This window comes from Physeter macrocephalus, chromosome 5 (genome assembly GCF_002837175.3).
Source record: "Physeter macrocephalus isolate SW-GA chromosome 5, ASM283717v5, whole genome shotgun sequence".
NCBI classification, from domain to species: domain Eukaryota; kingdom Metazoa; phylum Chordata; class Mammalia; order Artiodactyla; family Physeteridae; genus Physeter; species Physeter macrocephalus.
In genome coordinates this window covers 60,598,784-60,613,277 of record NC_041218.1, presented here as the reverse complement: position 1 = coordinate 60,613,277, position 14,494 = coordinate 60,598,784, and the positions used below count along the sequence as shown (strand labels likewise).

General features: G+C 32.8%; 1 protein-coding gene across 12 annotated transcripts in view; it reads right to left on the bottom strand.

The window, feature by feature from the left end:
- Positions 1–14,494, bottom strand: part of DYNC1I1 (dynein cytoplasmic 1 intermediate chain 1) — a 495,519-nt gene that overhangs the window by 375,666 nt on the left and 105,359 nt on the right. For 11 of the 12 annotated variants that reach the window (XR_008617419.1, XM_055085000.1, XM_055084998.1 and 8 more), the window contains exon 3: positions 6,384–6,447. The exons of the other annotated variant lie outside the window; for it this stretch is intronic. The gene's annotated coding sequence lies outside the window, so the exon portion shown is untranslated. The remainder of the gene's footprint in view (positions 1–6,383; positions 6,448–14,494) is intronic. 12 annotated transcript variants of the gene reach the window in all.

Genomic DNA, 14,494 nt, shown 5'->3' with positions numbered 1-14,494 from the left:
GGGATCTTCCTGGACCGGGGCACGAACCCGTGTCCCCTGCATCGGCAGGCGGACTCTCAACCACTGAGCCACCAGGGAAGCCCTCATTGTGCTTTTAATGAGTACTTCCCTCATGACTAATGATGTTGAACATCTTTTCATGTACCTTTTTCCCATCTGTGTATCTTTATGGATATGTATGTTCAAATCTTTTTACCATTTTTGATTGGGGAGTTGGTTTAATTATTATTGAGTTTTGAGAGTTATAATTATATATTCCTTTGCAGTTAAGCTTTTATTTTGAGATAATTGTAGATTCACATGCAGCTGTAAAAAGTTATAGAATTCCTATGTGTCCTTTACTTAATTTCTCCCAATTAGAACATCTTGCAAAATGTTACTATATAATACAGTATAGTAACCAAGACATTGACACTGATACAATCAAAATACAGAACATTTCCATAAACAAAAGGACCCCTTATATTGCCCTTTTATACCCACACTCACTTCCTCCTGCCTGCACCCCCTCCTTAGCCCCTTTTAACAGCTAATCTCTTCTTCTTTTCTGAAATTTTGTCATTTCAAGAATGTTATATAAATGGAATTACACATTATGTAAACTTTTGGGACTAGGTTTTTTTCACTTAGCATAATTCCCTGGAGATTTATCCAAATTGTTTTGTGTATTAGCAGTGTTACTTTTGTTTTATTTTCTCTATTGTTTTTCTGTTTCCAATTTTACTGATTTCTGCTCTTATCTTTATTATTTACCTTTTTCTGCTTCTTTATTTTTCTCTTTATTTCTTTATTGAGTTATTGAGGTGAGCTTAAATTTGATTTAAGTTTTTTCTTTTCTGATTTCTAATGTATGTATTTAGTGCTATAAATGAGGTTTGTTTGATGAGCCAGGACATTTGTATGTCTTCCATGTGCATTTAAAAAGACTGTGTATTCTTCTTTTGTTGCTTGGATTGTTCCTTAAATGTCCACTGGCTTATCTTGTTTGGAGTTCACAGAACTTCATGAATCTATAGATTTACGTTTATTGCCAAATTCAGGATTTTTTTCAGCTATTGTTTCTTAAAGTACTTTTTCAACTCTGCCCTCCTTATCCTCTCTCTATATAACTCCGTTGGCACAAATGTTAGCTCTTTTTTTTTATAGTCCTACAGGTCCCTCTGACTCTGTTCACTTTTTAAGTCTGTTTTCCTCTGTTGTGCAGTTGGAGTAATCTCAGTTGTTCAATTCACAGATCTTTCCTCTCTCCTCTCCACTCTAGTGTTGAGCTCATCCACTGAATGAATAAAAAAAAATCCACTGAATTTTTGTTTGTTATTGTATTTTTTAGTTCTAATAATATAATTTGATTACTCTTATCAATTTGTATTTCTTTGCTGAGACTATCCATTTCCTTCCTGAAGCTTTATATGTTTTTAAAATTTATTTTAAGCAGTTTCATGATTGCTTGTTGAAGCATTTTATCATGGCTTAAAAAATTTTTTTTTTCAGACAGTTTCAACATTGCTGTCATATTGATGTTGGTAACTATTTATTTTCTTCTTTGCATTCAGTTTGAAGTCTTTCTGATCCTTGTCTGACAAGATTTTCTATTTATTTATTTATTTAATTTAAATTATAGTATAGTTGATTTACAATATTACATTTGTTTCAGGTGCACTGCATAGTGATTCAGCATTTTTATAGATTATACACCATTTAAAGTTACTACAAAATAATGGCTGTTAATTCTCTGTGCTGTACCATATATCCTTGTTGCTTATCTATTTTTTAGATAGTAGTTTGTATTTCCAAATCCCATACCCCCTCTCTTGCCCCTTCCCACTTCCCTCTCCCCACTGGTATCCACTAGTTTGTTTTATATATCTGTAAGTCTGTCTCTATTTTGCTATATAATTTATTTGTTTTACTTTTTAAACAACACATGTAAGTGATAACATACAGTAGTTGTCCTTCTCTGTTTTACTTATTTCACTAAGCATAAAAAATACCCTTCAGGTTCATCCATGTTGTTGCAAATGACACAATTTCATTCTTTTTTTATGCCAGAGTAATATTCCATTGAATACATATACTACATCTTCTTTATTCATTAATCTGTTGATGGACACTTGGGTTGCTTCCAAATCTTGACTATTGTAAATTGTGCTACTATGAACACTGGGGAGCATGAGCTTTTCAAATTAGTATTTTCATTTTTTTTTCCAGATATTTACCAGGTGTGGAATTGCTGGGTCAAATGGTACTTCTATTTTTAGTTTTATGAGGAACCTCCATACTGTTTTCTATATGGATGCACCAATTTACATTCCCACCAACAGTGTACAAGGGCTCCCTTTTCTCTACATCCTTGCCAACATTTGTTATTTGTGTTCTTTTTGATGATGGCCATTCTGTCAGGTGTGAGGTTATATCTCATTGTGGTTTTGATTTGCATTTTTCTGATGATTAGTTATGTTGAGCATCTTTTCACTGTTGGCCATCTGTATGTCTTCTTTGGAAAAATGTCTGTTCAGCTCTTCTACCTATTTTTAATCAGGTTGTTTGTTTTTCTTTGAAATTGAGTTATATGAGCTATTTATATATTTTGGATATTAACCGCTTGTAGGTCATATCATTTGCAAATATTTCCTCCCAATCAGTAGGTTGTCTTTTCATTTTGTCATGGTTTTCTTTACTGTGCAAAAGCTTTAAGTTTAATTAGGTCCCATTTGTTTACTTTGCTTTTATTTCTTCTGCCTTAAGAGACAGATCAAAAAAAAAATATTGCTACAATTTGTCAGTGTTCTGCCTATGTTCTCTTCTAGGAGTTTTATGGTTTCAGGTCTTACACTTAGGTCTTTAAATTATTGTTCATTTATTTTTGTATATGGTGTGAGGAAATGTTGTAATCTCATTCATTTACATGTACCTGTCCAGTTTTCCTAGCACAATTTATTGAAGAGACTGTCCTTTTAAAATTACATATTCTTGCCTCCTTTGTCATAGATTAATTAACCATAGGTGTGTGGGTTTATTTCTGGACTCCCTATTCTGTTCAATTGATCTATGTGTCTGTTTGGGTGCCAGTACCATGTTATTTTGATTACTGTAACTTTTTAGTACAGTCTAAAGTCAAAGAGCACAATACCTCCAGCTTTGTTCTTTTTTCTCAAGATTGCTTTGGCATCCCTGTCTTGTTCCTTTAGAGGAGAGGCTTTTAGCTTTTCACTGTTGAGTATGAAGTTAGTTTTGGATTTGTCATAAGTGACCCTTTTTGTGTTGAGATATATTCCCTCTAAACCAACTTTGATGAGAGTTTTTTTTTTTATCATGAATGGATGTTGAATTTTGTCAAATGCTTTTTCAGCATTGATTGAGATAATCATGTGATTTTTTTTATCCTTCTTTGTTAATGTGGTGTATCACACTGATTAATTTTCAAATATTGAACCATCCTTGCATCCCTAGAGTAATCCCACTTGATTATGGTGTATGAACCTTTTTATAAGTTGTTGGATTTCGTTTGCTAATATTTTGTTGAAATTGAGAATTTTTGCATCTATATTCATCAAAGATATTGGCGTATAATTTTCTTTCTTTTTTTTTTACTGCCTTTATCAGGTTTTGGTATCAGGGTAATGGTGGCCTTATAGAATGAATTTGGGAGTGTTCCCTCCTTTTAATTTTTTTGGAATAGTTTGAGAACAGGTTTAAGTTCTTCTTTTGTGTGTATGGTAGAATTCCTCAGTGAAGCTATCTGTTCCTGGACTTTTGTTTGCTAGGAGTATTTTTACTACAAATTCAGTTTCACTATTAGTGATCAGTTTGTTCAAATTGTCTGTTTCTTCCTGATTCTTAGCATGCTGTATGTTTCTAAAAATTTGTCCACTTCTTCTAGTTCATCCAATTTGTTGGCATATGACTGTCGTAGTAGTCTCTTATGATTTTTTTGTATCTCTGTGGTATCAACTGTTATTTTCCTCTTTCATTTCTTATTTTGTTTATGTGTGTCCTCTTCTCTTTTTTTAAACCATTTTAAAAAATTAATTAATTAATTTATTTGGCTGCATTGGGTCTCAGTTGCGGCGTGCAGGCTTAATTGCCCTGTGGCATGTGGGATCTTAGTTTCCAGACCAGGGATCAAACCTGCGTCCTCTGCATTGAAAGGTGGATTCTTAACCACTGGACCACCAGGGAAGTCCCTCTCTTTCTTCCCTTCTTGATGAGCCTGGCTAAAGATTTATCAACTTTGTTTATCTTTTCAAAAAACCAGCTCTTGCTTTCATTGATCTTTCCTTTTTTTGTCTCTATTTTACTTCTTCTTATATCTGATCTTTATTATTTTTGTGATTCTGCTGCCTTTGGGCTTCACTTGTTCTTCTTTTTCTAATCCCTTTAGATGGTAAGTTGTTTATTTGAGTTTTTCTTATTTCTTGAGGAAGGCCTGTATCACTATAAGCTTCCCTCTGAGAACTGCTTTTGCTGCATCCCATAGATTTTGGAAAGTTGTGTTTCCATTTACATTTGTCTTGAGGTATTTTCTGATTTCCTCTTTGATTTCTTCATTGACCCATTGATTTTTTAGTAGCCTGGTGTTTAGTCCCCATATGTTTGCAATTTTCCCATTTTTCTTTCTGTAATTGATTTCTGGTTTCATACCATTGTGGTTGGAAAAAATGCTTGATATAATTTCTAACCTCTTAAATTTCTTGAGACTTGTTTTGTGGCCTAGCATGTGATCTATCCTGGAGAAGATTTCATGTGCACTTGAAAAGAATGTGTGTTCTTTGCTATTGGTTGGAATATTCTTTATATATCTATCTGGTCAACTTAGTCTAGTATAGTTCAAGTCCAGTGTTTTCCTGTTGATTTTCCATCTGGATGATCTATCCATTGTTGAAAGTGGGGCACTGAATCCCTACTATTATTGTATTGTTGTCTCTTTCTCCCCTCAGATCTGTTAGTATTTGCTTAATATATTTAGGTGCTCCAATCTTGAATGTGTATATATTTACAATTGTTATATCTTTTTGATGAGTTGACCACTTTATCATTAAATAATGACCTTCTTTGTCTCTTCTTACCATTTTTGGCTTCAAGTGTAACTTTAAGTATAGCTTATATAAATATAGCTACCCACACTTTCTTTTGGTTCACAGTTGCATGGAATATCTTTTTCCATCCCTTCACTTTGAGCCTATATGTGTCCTTAAAGCTGAAGTGAGTATCTTGTAGGCAGCATATAGCTGGGTCTTGTTTTTTAATCCATCCAGCCACTCTGTGCCTTTTGATTAGATAATTCAATCATTTACATTTAGAGTAATTATTAATATATAATGACTTACTAATGTCATGTTATTAATTGCTTTCTGGCCATTTTGTAGTTTCAGTGTTCCTTTTTTCCTCTCTTGCTGTCTACCTTTGTGAATTGGTGATTTTCCATGATGGTACACTCTAATTCTCTTCTCTTTATCTTTTGTGAATCTACTACAGGTTTTTGCTTTGTGGGTATCACGATTTGCTAACACAAAACATCTTATAGATTAACATTCCAGTTTATTCTGATAGCAACTTAACTTCAATTGTATATTAAAAACTACCCTTTTATTCCCTCCCCTTTTATATTTTTGACATCACAGCTTACCTCTTTTTATATTGTATATTTGTCACAAATTATAGTAGCTATAGTTGTTCTTAATACTCTTTTTCTTTAACCTTTATACTATAGTTAAGTGGTTAACAAACCATCATATTACAGAATTAGAGCTTTCTAAGTATGGCTGTATATTTAAGAAAAAGAAGAACAAATTAAATCTAAAATAAGTAGAAGAAAATAAGTAATTAAAGTTAGAGCAAAAATCAATACAATTGAAAACATAAAATTAATAGAGAAAATAAATTATAACAGAATCTGGCTCTTTCAAATGTTCAATAAAACTGATAGGCCTCTGGCCAGGCTTACTAAGAAAAAAGGAGAAAGGAAAGAAATTACTAATATCAGAAATGAAAGAGGAGACATAAATACAGAGTATATTGATATTAAAAGAATAATAAAGGAATACTATAAACAACTTTATGCCCACAAATTTGATAACCTAGATGAAATGGATAAATTCTTTGGAAGCTTCAATCTGCTAAAACTCACACAAGAATAGACAATACGAATAGGCCTATTTCTATCTAATCAACAATTGATCACCTTCCAAAAAAGAAAGCACCAGGGACAGATGGGTTCACTGGTGAATTCTTTCAAACATTTAAGGAAGAAATTACACCAATACAATCTCTCTCAGAAGATAACAGCAGAGGGAATACTTCCTAACTCATTTTATGAGGCCAATATTTCCTAATACCAAAACCAGACAAAGACATTAGAAGAAAGGGAAACTACAGACCAATACCTCTCATGAACAGATGCAAAAATCTTCAGTAAACTTGAAGATAGATCAATAAGAATTGCACAATCTGAAAAAGAGACAAAAAGGCAATTGAAAAAAATGAACAGAACCTTAGGGACTTATAGGACAATAACATAATGTATAACATTTGTATCATCAGAGTCCTAGTAAAAGGGAGGAAAGCATGTGGGGATGAGAAATTTTTTAACCAAGATGGTGAAAAACTTCCCAAATCTGGTGAAAGACATAAACTGCAGATTCAAGAAACTGAGTAAACCACAAACGAGATAAACCCAAAGAAGGTCATTTTAAGACACATCATGATCAAACTTCTGAAAACTAAAACAAGGAAGAAAAAAAATCTTAAAAGATCCAGAGAGAAACTATATATTTCAAATGACAATTCAAGTAACAGAGAAATTCTCATTAGAAACCATAGGGGTCACTGATAATCCCAAACTCCCATTACAGCAGAGGCAAACTGTTATATATAGGCTGGATAAACAACAAGGTCATACTGTATAGCTCAGGGAACGATAGTCAATATTCTGTGAAAAACCATAATGGAAAAGAATATATATATACAGTTATATGTAAAACTGAGTCACTTTGCTGCACACAAGAAATTAACATAACATTATAAATTAATTATACTTCAATAAAGTTTAAAAATATGTAAATCAACTATACTTCAACAACAACAAAAAAACCCCACAGGGGTCAGCAGGAAGTGGCAAAATATATTTAATTGCTAAAAGGAAACAACTATCAACCCCGAATTTTATATCTAGCAAAAATACCTTTCAAGAAAAAAAAGGTGAAATAAAGACATTCTCAGACAAAAAAAAAATAAAAGAATTTGTTGTCAGTAGACCTGATCTAAAAGAATTGCTGAAAGAAGTTGTTACAACAGAAAGAAAATAGTAATAGAAAAAACCTGGAACATCAGTAATAAAGCAAGAACAATGAAATGGGTAAATTAACAGAATATCATTCTTCTTATGAGTCTTTAAAATTATTAATAGACAGTGAAAGAAAAATTATAATGTTGTCTAATATGTAAATATCTACTTAAATAACACAGTAAGAAATTGGATAAAAACTGTAACTAACTAAGCTATATGCTATTAACAGGAAATTCATTTTAAATATAATGATATAGTTAGGTTAAAAGTAAAATGATAGCAAAAGTATACCATTCAAATACTAATAACAAAATGGGAGTGGCTATATTAATATTAGATAAAGTAGACTTTTTAGATAAGGTAGACTTCTGAGTAAAGAAGAAAGAAGTGGTACATTACACAGTAAGGAGGATCAATCCACCAAAAAGACATCACAATTCTCAATGTGTTTTCACCAAACAACCAAGTTGTGAAATACATGAAGCAAAAACTGACAGAACTATAAAAGAGAAATAGATAAACTTACAAGTGGAGACTTCAACACTCCTCTCAGTAACTGATATAACTAGTAGAGTGAAAATCAGCAAGGATATAGCAGAACTGAAAAATGCCATCAATCAATGGGATCTAATTGATATTTACAGAATACTCCACCCAACAACAGCAGAATACAAAGGCTTTTCAATTGCACATGGAATATTCACCAAGATCATACCCTTGGTCTTAAAACAAGTCTCAACAAACTTAAAAGAACTGGAATCATACAAAATATGTTCTGTGGCTATAATGAAATCAAACTAGAAATCTATTAGAAGGAAAAGAGAAATATCTTCAAACCCTTGTAAATTTAACCACATGCTTCAAAATCATCCTTGAGTTAAAGAAGAACTCTAAAGGGAAATAAAAAATTGAACTAAATAAAAATAAAAATATCCAAATGAATGTGTGGGATGCAGCTAAACAGTGCTGAGAAGGAAATTGTTAGCACTAAATACTAATATTAAAAAAGAAAACAAAGTCTCAAATCAATAATTTTGGCTTCCACTTCAGGAAGCTAGAACAGAAGAGCAAAATTAACTTAAAGCAAGCAGAAGAAAGAAAATAATTAAGACAATGGATATCAATGGATTGAAAACAGAAAAACAGTAGAGAAAAATCAATCAAATAAAAATCTGGTTGCTTAAAAATATCAATGGAATTGATAAAGCTCTAACAGGACTGACAGAGAAAAAAGAGAGAGAAGACACAAATTACCAATATCAGGCATGAAAAAGGGAATATCACTACAAACCTTGCAGATATTAAAAGGATATTAAGGAAACCCTACCATTGGCTGTACACACAAAAATTCAACCATTTAATGAAGGGAATCAATTCCTGGAAAACCACAACCTACAAAAACTCACCAAAGATGAAACAGACTATTTGAAGAGCCCCATAATTATCAAATAAATTAATTCCGTAATTAAAAAGCTCCAGAAAAAAAATCTGCAGGCCAAGATGTTGTCTGTGGACACTGCTCCCAAACATTTAAACAAGAATTAATACCAATTCTATACAATCTTTTCTAGAAAATAAAAAAAGAGAAATCATCTCCCAACTCACTTTATGAAGTTAGTATTACCCTCATACCAAAATTAGAAAGACAGTACAAAATATGAAAACTACAAACACAAAAACCCTAAAAAAATTAGTAAATTATATCTAGTAATATATAAGAATTTTGTATCTTATGTACATAAGATATGTATATAAGCTATTTATAGCTTATGTGTATAAGAATTGTGTACCACAACTAAGTAAGATTCATTCCAGAAAAAAAAAGGTTAGTTTAATACTTGAAAGTCAAAGTAATTCAATATACTAATAGGTAAAGAAGAAAACCCACACAATTATATAAACTGGTACAGAAAAGCATTGAAAAAAATTTCAACACCCATTCACAACAAAATTCTCAGAAAACTAGGAATAAAGAGGCATTTCCTCAACCTCATGAAGAGCATCTACAAAACCCTACAGCTAACATCATAGTTAACAGTGAAAACCAAATGCTTTCCCTCTAAAATTGAGAATGAGGAAAGAATGCTCACTCTTACTGCTCTTATTCAACATATTGCTGGAAGTCCTAAGCAGTGTAACTAGGCAAGAAAAGGATATTAAAGGCATACAGGTAATAAAAGAGGAAATAAAATTGTCTCTATTTGCATATTACATGATTGTCTATATCACATCATAACCTTGTCAGCAACCTTTTTCTGAAAGGGACTAGATAGTAAATATTTTCAGCTGTAAATAGGCATAATGGTCTCTTGTCACAACTTTTCAACTTTGCTATTGTAGCATGAAAGCAACCATAGGCAAAACATAAACAAATAAGCATGTTTTTATGAAAGTTTATTTACAAAAACAGAAAATGGGCTGAATTTGTCACACAGGTATAGTCTTTAGAGACCTAGTCTACATTAAAAAACACCCTATAACTAATAAGTGAGTTTAGCAGGATCAATGGATATAAGGTCAACACCCAAAACTCAATCGTATTTCTATATATTGGTAATGAATAAATTGGAGAACAAAATTTAAAAAACAAAACCAATCAAAATCTCTCAAAAAATGAAAAACCAGGCACAAGTCTAACAAAAGAGTTACAAGACTATATGCTACAAAGTACAAAATGTTGATAATATAAGAGAAGCACCAATAAAATGAAGAGAAACACTATGTTCATAAATTGGAAGCCTCAATGTAGTAAAAATGTCAGTTATTCCTAAATTTATCTATAGATTTTGTGCAATTCACAAAAAAATTCTTACAATCGTTTTGTAGACATAGTCCAATCTTAACAAAAAATTCATATGGAATGGCAAATAAACTGGAGTTGGCTAAAATATTTTTGGAAAAGAAGAATAAAGTTAGAGAAATCAGAATACCTTGATTTAAGACTTACTGTATGGCTGCAGTAATCAAGACAAGTTTATAGAAGTATAAACACATAGATCGTAGACCAGAATAGAGAACATAGAAATATACCTACACGAGTATGGCCAACAGATTTTTGACGAAGGTGCAAAACCAATGCAATGAAGGAAGGACAGCATTTTTAACACATTGTGCTGGAACAATTGAACCCTCATAGAAAGAAAAATGAACTTTGATGCAAACCTGTCACCTTATGCAAAAATTAACTCAAATGGAACATAAGTCTACATGTAAAAAGTAAAACTATAATATTTTTAGAGGGAAACTTTCAGAAAAAAATCTTTGTGACCTAAGGCAAGCAAAGAGTACTTAGATATAACATCAAAAGCACAATCCATAAAAGAAAAATTGATAAAGTGGACTTCACCAAAATTAAAAACTTTTGCTCTGTGAAAAACCGTGTTAAGAGGTTAGAAAGATAAGCCACAGATTGGGAAAACATATTTGCAAATCACATATCTGACAAAGGTCTTGGATCCAAAAGATATAAAGAACTCTGTGAGTTTACCAGTAAAAACACAAACAATGCAGCTAGAAAAACAAAACAAAAACCACCAAATCCAGTTTGAAACAGACACTTAACCAAATAGGGAATATGGGTGCACATAAGCATATGAAGAGATGTTCAATATCATTAACCATGCTGAGTGATGAAAAGCCAATATCCAAGGGTTACATACCATACAATCCCATTTATACAATTTTGAAATGACAAAATTATAGAGATGGAGAACAGATCAGTGACTGTCAGAGGTTAGGGAGGGGGTATGATTATAAAAGTGTAGAACAATGGAGGGTCTTTGTGTGACGGAACAGTTCCATATCTTGACTGTGACGGCAGCTACCTGAGTCTACACAAGTGATAAAATTTCATAGAACTGCTGTATAACATTGTAAAGGAATTATACGCCAAAAAAGATGTTAAAAAAAAATCTGGTAAAGCAAAAAACAAAACAAAACAAAAAAAACGTCATAGAACTATACCCACACAGAAAAAAATCTGTGCATGTAAAGAGTGATGCAATCCAAGTAACTTCTGTACCCAGTCAGTAGTATTGTGCCAATATCAGTTTCTTAGTTTTCACATTGTACAGTGTTACTATTGGGGGAAGTTGGGTGATGGGTATACAGGACCTTTTTGTACTATTTTTGCAACTTCTTGTGAGTTTATAATTTTTTCAAAAACTTATCAAAAAGGAACCACTGAGATGCCATGACTACTGCTACCTCAACAACAAAATTTTATGCCAATGCATTTGAAAACCTAGATGAAATGGGCAAATTTCTAGAAAAATTTCCCATAATAAAAGCACTGAATAAATTCTACAAAACTTACAAGAATAAACTTTATTCAACGGAATAAAAATGTGACATTTCACAACTCAATGTGAGTAATGTCATTGGTACCAATTTTGCCTCTCCAATAGAACTATATATACTGCTAAATTGATTTTGTTTTCTCCAATATCTTGTAATTTCTTAATTATGTCTGTTCCAATGACTCATTCAGAGTTTGGTATTAAGGGATACTTCATGAATTCCAGTAAGGCAACTAGCTGGTGTTAGATCTCATTTTACCAAAACTACTATTGATGTCGTTCTTCCAAACATTTTAAATCTTATCTTTCTTTTTCCTTTATGTATACTTGGCCATTTTTCCTGAAACTATTGATACCTGTGGTCACGTATCTAGTAATCCTAACGTTTTTAGTTCAATTACATTTTAATAAATAGAAAAACATTTTCTAATACGGGAAGATAAAACAATGCCAAGTCTCTAGTTTGGAGCTCTAGGTTTGCTCTTTATCCTTCTTCTAAGCTTTTCCCTGGTCTCTTTGATTGTGACAGTTCATTCCTTCTCTCTGGTTGTTGGAATGGCAGAGGCTCTTTGTTTTGGGGCTGCATGACAGCCATTTGTCCTTATGTGGTCTGTTATTCTGTCTCAGGGGTTGCCTGTCCATAAGATAGATATAATGCTTTTCACGTCCATAATAAAGTCTGCGGTGGGTGTGTGTGGTGGTGTCTTTCTATTCTTTTCTTTTTTTTTTCTTATCTTTTCTTGTCTTTCCTAATAGATTTCTTATATGCTTTTTTCTTTCTATTTCTCTAAGTCTACTCTGGTACGCAATAATCTCCATATCTTTCAGTAGTCTGTGTCCTAACTGTGCCTATCTCAACTGGGATATCATTACACCCCACCTGTACTTTTAGTTGCTCCCATAATTGTAATTATTTCCTGGGGAGATCCTGCCTTATAAATGTTCTAATCTTCATTTCATCTCTGTCTGAACAACAGTTTATTTTACATGTATTTTTTATGCCCAGGCTATCCTAGTTTCATCAGTATTGTTTTGCTTTTCTATAATCTTTCCGCAGTTTAGCTCTTAAACTGTTGTTTGGGGTTGGTCATCTAATTTTTCATCCTGTAAATATCGATTCCAGTAATGACTGTCTCTGTCTAGTGAGTTTTATGGTGCCTGAATGTCAACCCTCACTTTGTTTTTAACTTCAGTAATATCAAGGAACGAGATATCCATATATCCATATATTGCCATGTGGTTTATGATTCTCTAACTTGATGCCTGAATTCTTTAGAAATTTTTATCATTAATATCAATATATTACTACTATATTTGCTGTACTATGTTTTCATTTTACTGTGGTTGCGCATATTTTATGTCCACTACTGCATAGATTTTTCAGTAATCATGACTAGTCACTCTCTGTAATTCCTGTCATCTGGATTGTTGAAATGCCCCATTAGAGTATCATTTGACCAGCCCAGAACCCCCTGGGTCATTAGCTTCATCACAATATTTATGATATGCAGCACCATCTGCTTGGAAACATGATTCTTTCTACCCTTGTTTTTTCTTAATTCTTTCTGGATCCTGTACTACTTCAATCATAATCATCACATCCTTTACTGTCTAGTTTTCTCTTCTCTAGTTGGTCTAAACATCATGGGAGCAGGGAATGACCCTCCTTCTATTTTAGGCTTAAACATAACTCTATATTTATTTTCTTTAAATAATCATTCCTGCCTAGTTTGTTACCCTAGTAAATATTCTATTTACTGAATTACAAAATGTTTAAAATATATTCATAGTATAAAATTACTAATGAATTTCTCTCAGCTCTTGATCTCAGATTCTATTTTGCTTTAGCCTTACACACATACGAGAGCATATCACTCTAAAAATGTGGTGCTGTGCATATAGACATAAGGCCAACAGAGATTCAGAAGAACCTTTATACCCTGAAGGTGAGGAAAGGTCAGGCTCAAGTTTAATTATGGTCCCGAAGGAGAAAATGTCATTTCATTATGTGGATAAATACATGTTAGCGTCAGTGAGGTTAAAAAATGTTTAAACATAATTCGTAGTATTTTTCCAGAAAAATGAAACAGGCACTCCAAGAGTTTAAAAAATGACCCCAAATCGTGAGTGCAGTGAGAAGTGGGGAGATGAGGCTATGCGGGTTTGATATTAAGAGATTTCGAGAAAGCTAAATTGTGCTTGGTGTGATGTGCTTGCTTATGGAAAGTTGAGAAGAGCTGAATATGCATCAAAGTGAGGAGTGGGTTGAAACAGGGTGAGTCTTATAGGGAGGTCAGCCTCGTGAGTGCAATGATAGTGAAGGATACATAAAGTACAAGAATACACTGGCTACTGGCTATGAGAACTATGTGCCGGGCCCCATATTCAGCACATTACATGTATTCTTTCTAATATTCCTCTAACTGTGCAAAAGGGCCAGTTTTGTGCATATGAAGAAACTAAATATGTGAAGAAACTACTGCTCAGAGAGGCTGAGTGTATGAGGCTCTGCAACCTGTATTTATCTCACTACTCTGCATTTCCTACCTGGTGTAATTTCATCAGTCCTTATTAAAACTTTTCTGCTTAGCTCTTCCACTGGGGACTCAACATTCCTTCCTTCCAAGGCTTCTCAGAGAAAACTGAAATTGACAAACCAAAATTCTCAGTTTGTCCTGTAGGTGCCACCGTAACCATAGAATGTCTCTTTCTTGTTCGTCAGCTCTTATTTCTGCGATAGACCAGAAATTCTAGAGGATAGAAGAAGCCAATTTATGTGGCTGATAGCTCATATTGGTAAGCCCACCCATGTGTTTAGAGTTCTGTAGCTCTAATATGCATTTTTCCTTGTTTTAAAAGACTTTTCTAATTTTTTTTTTTTTTTTTTTTTTTTTTTTGTTTTTTTTTTTTT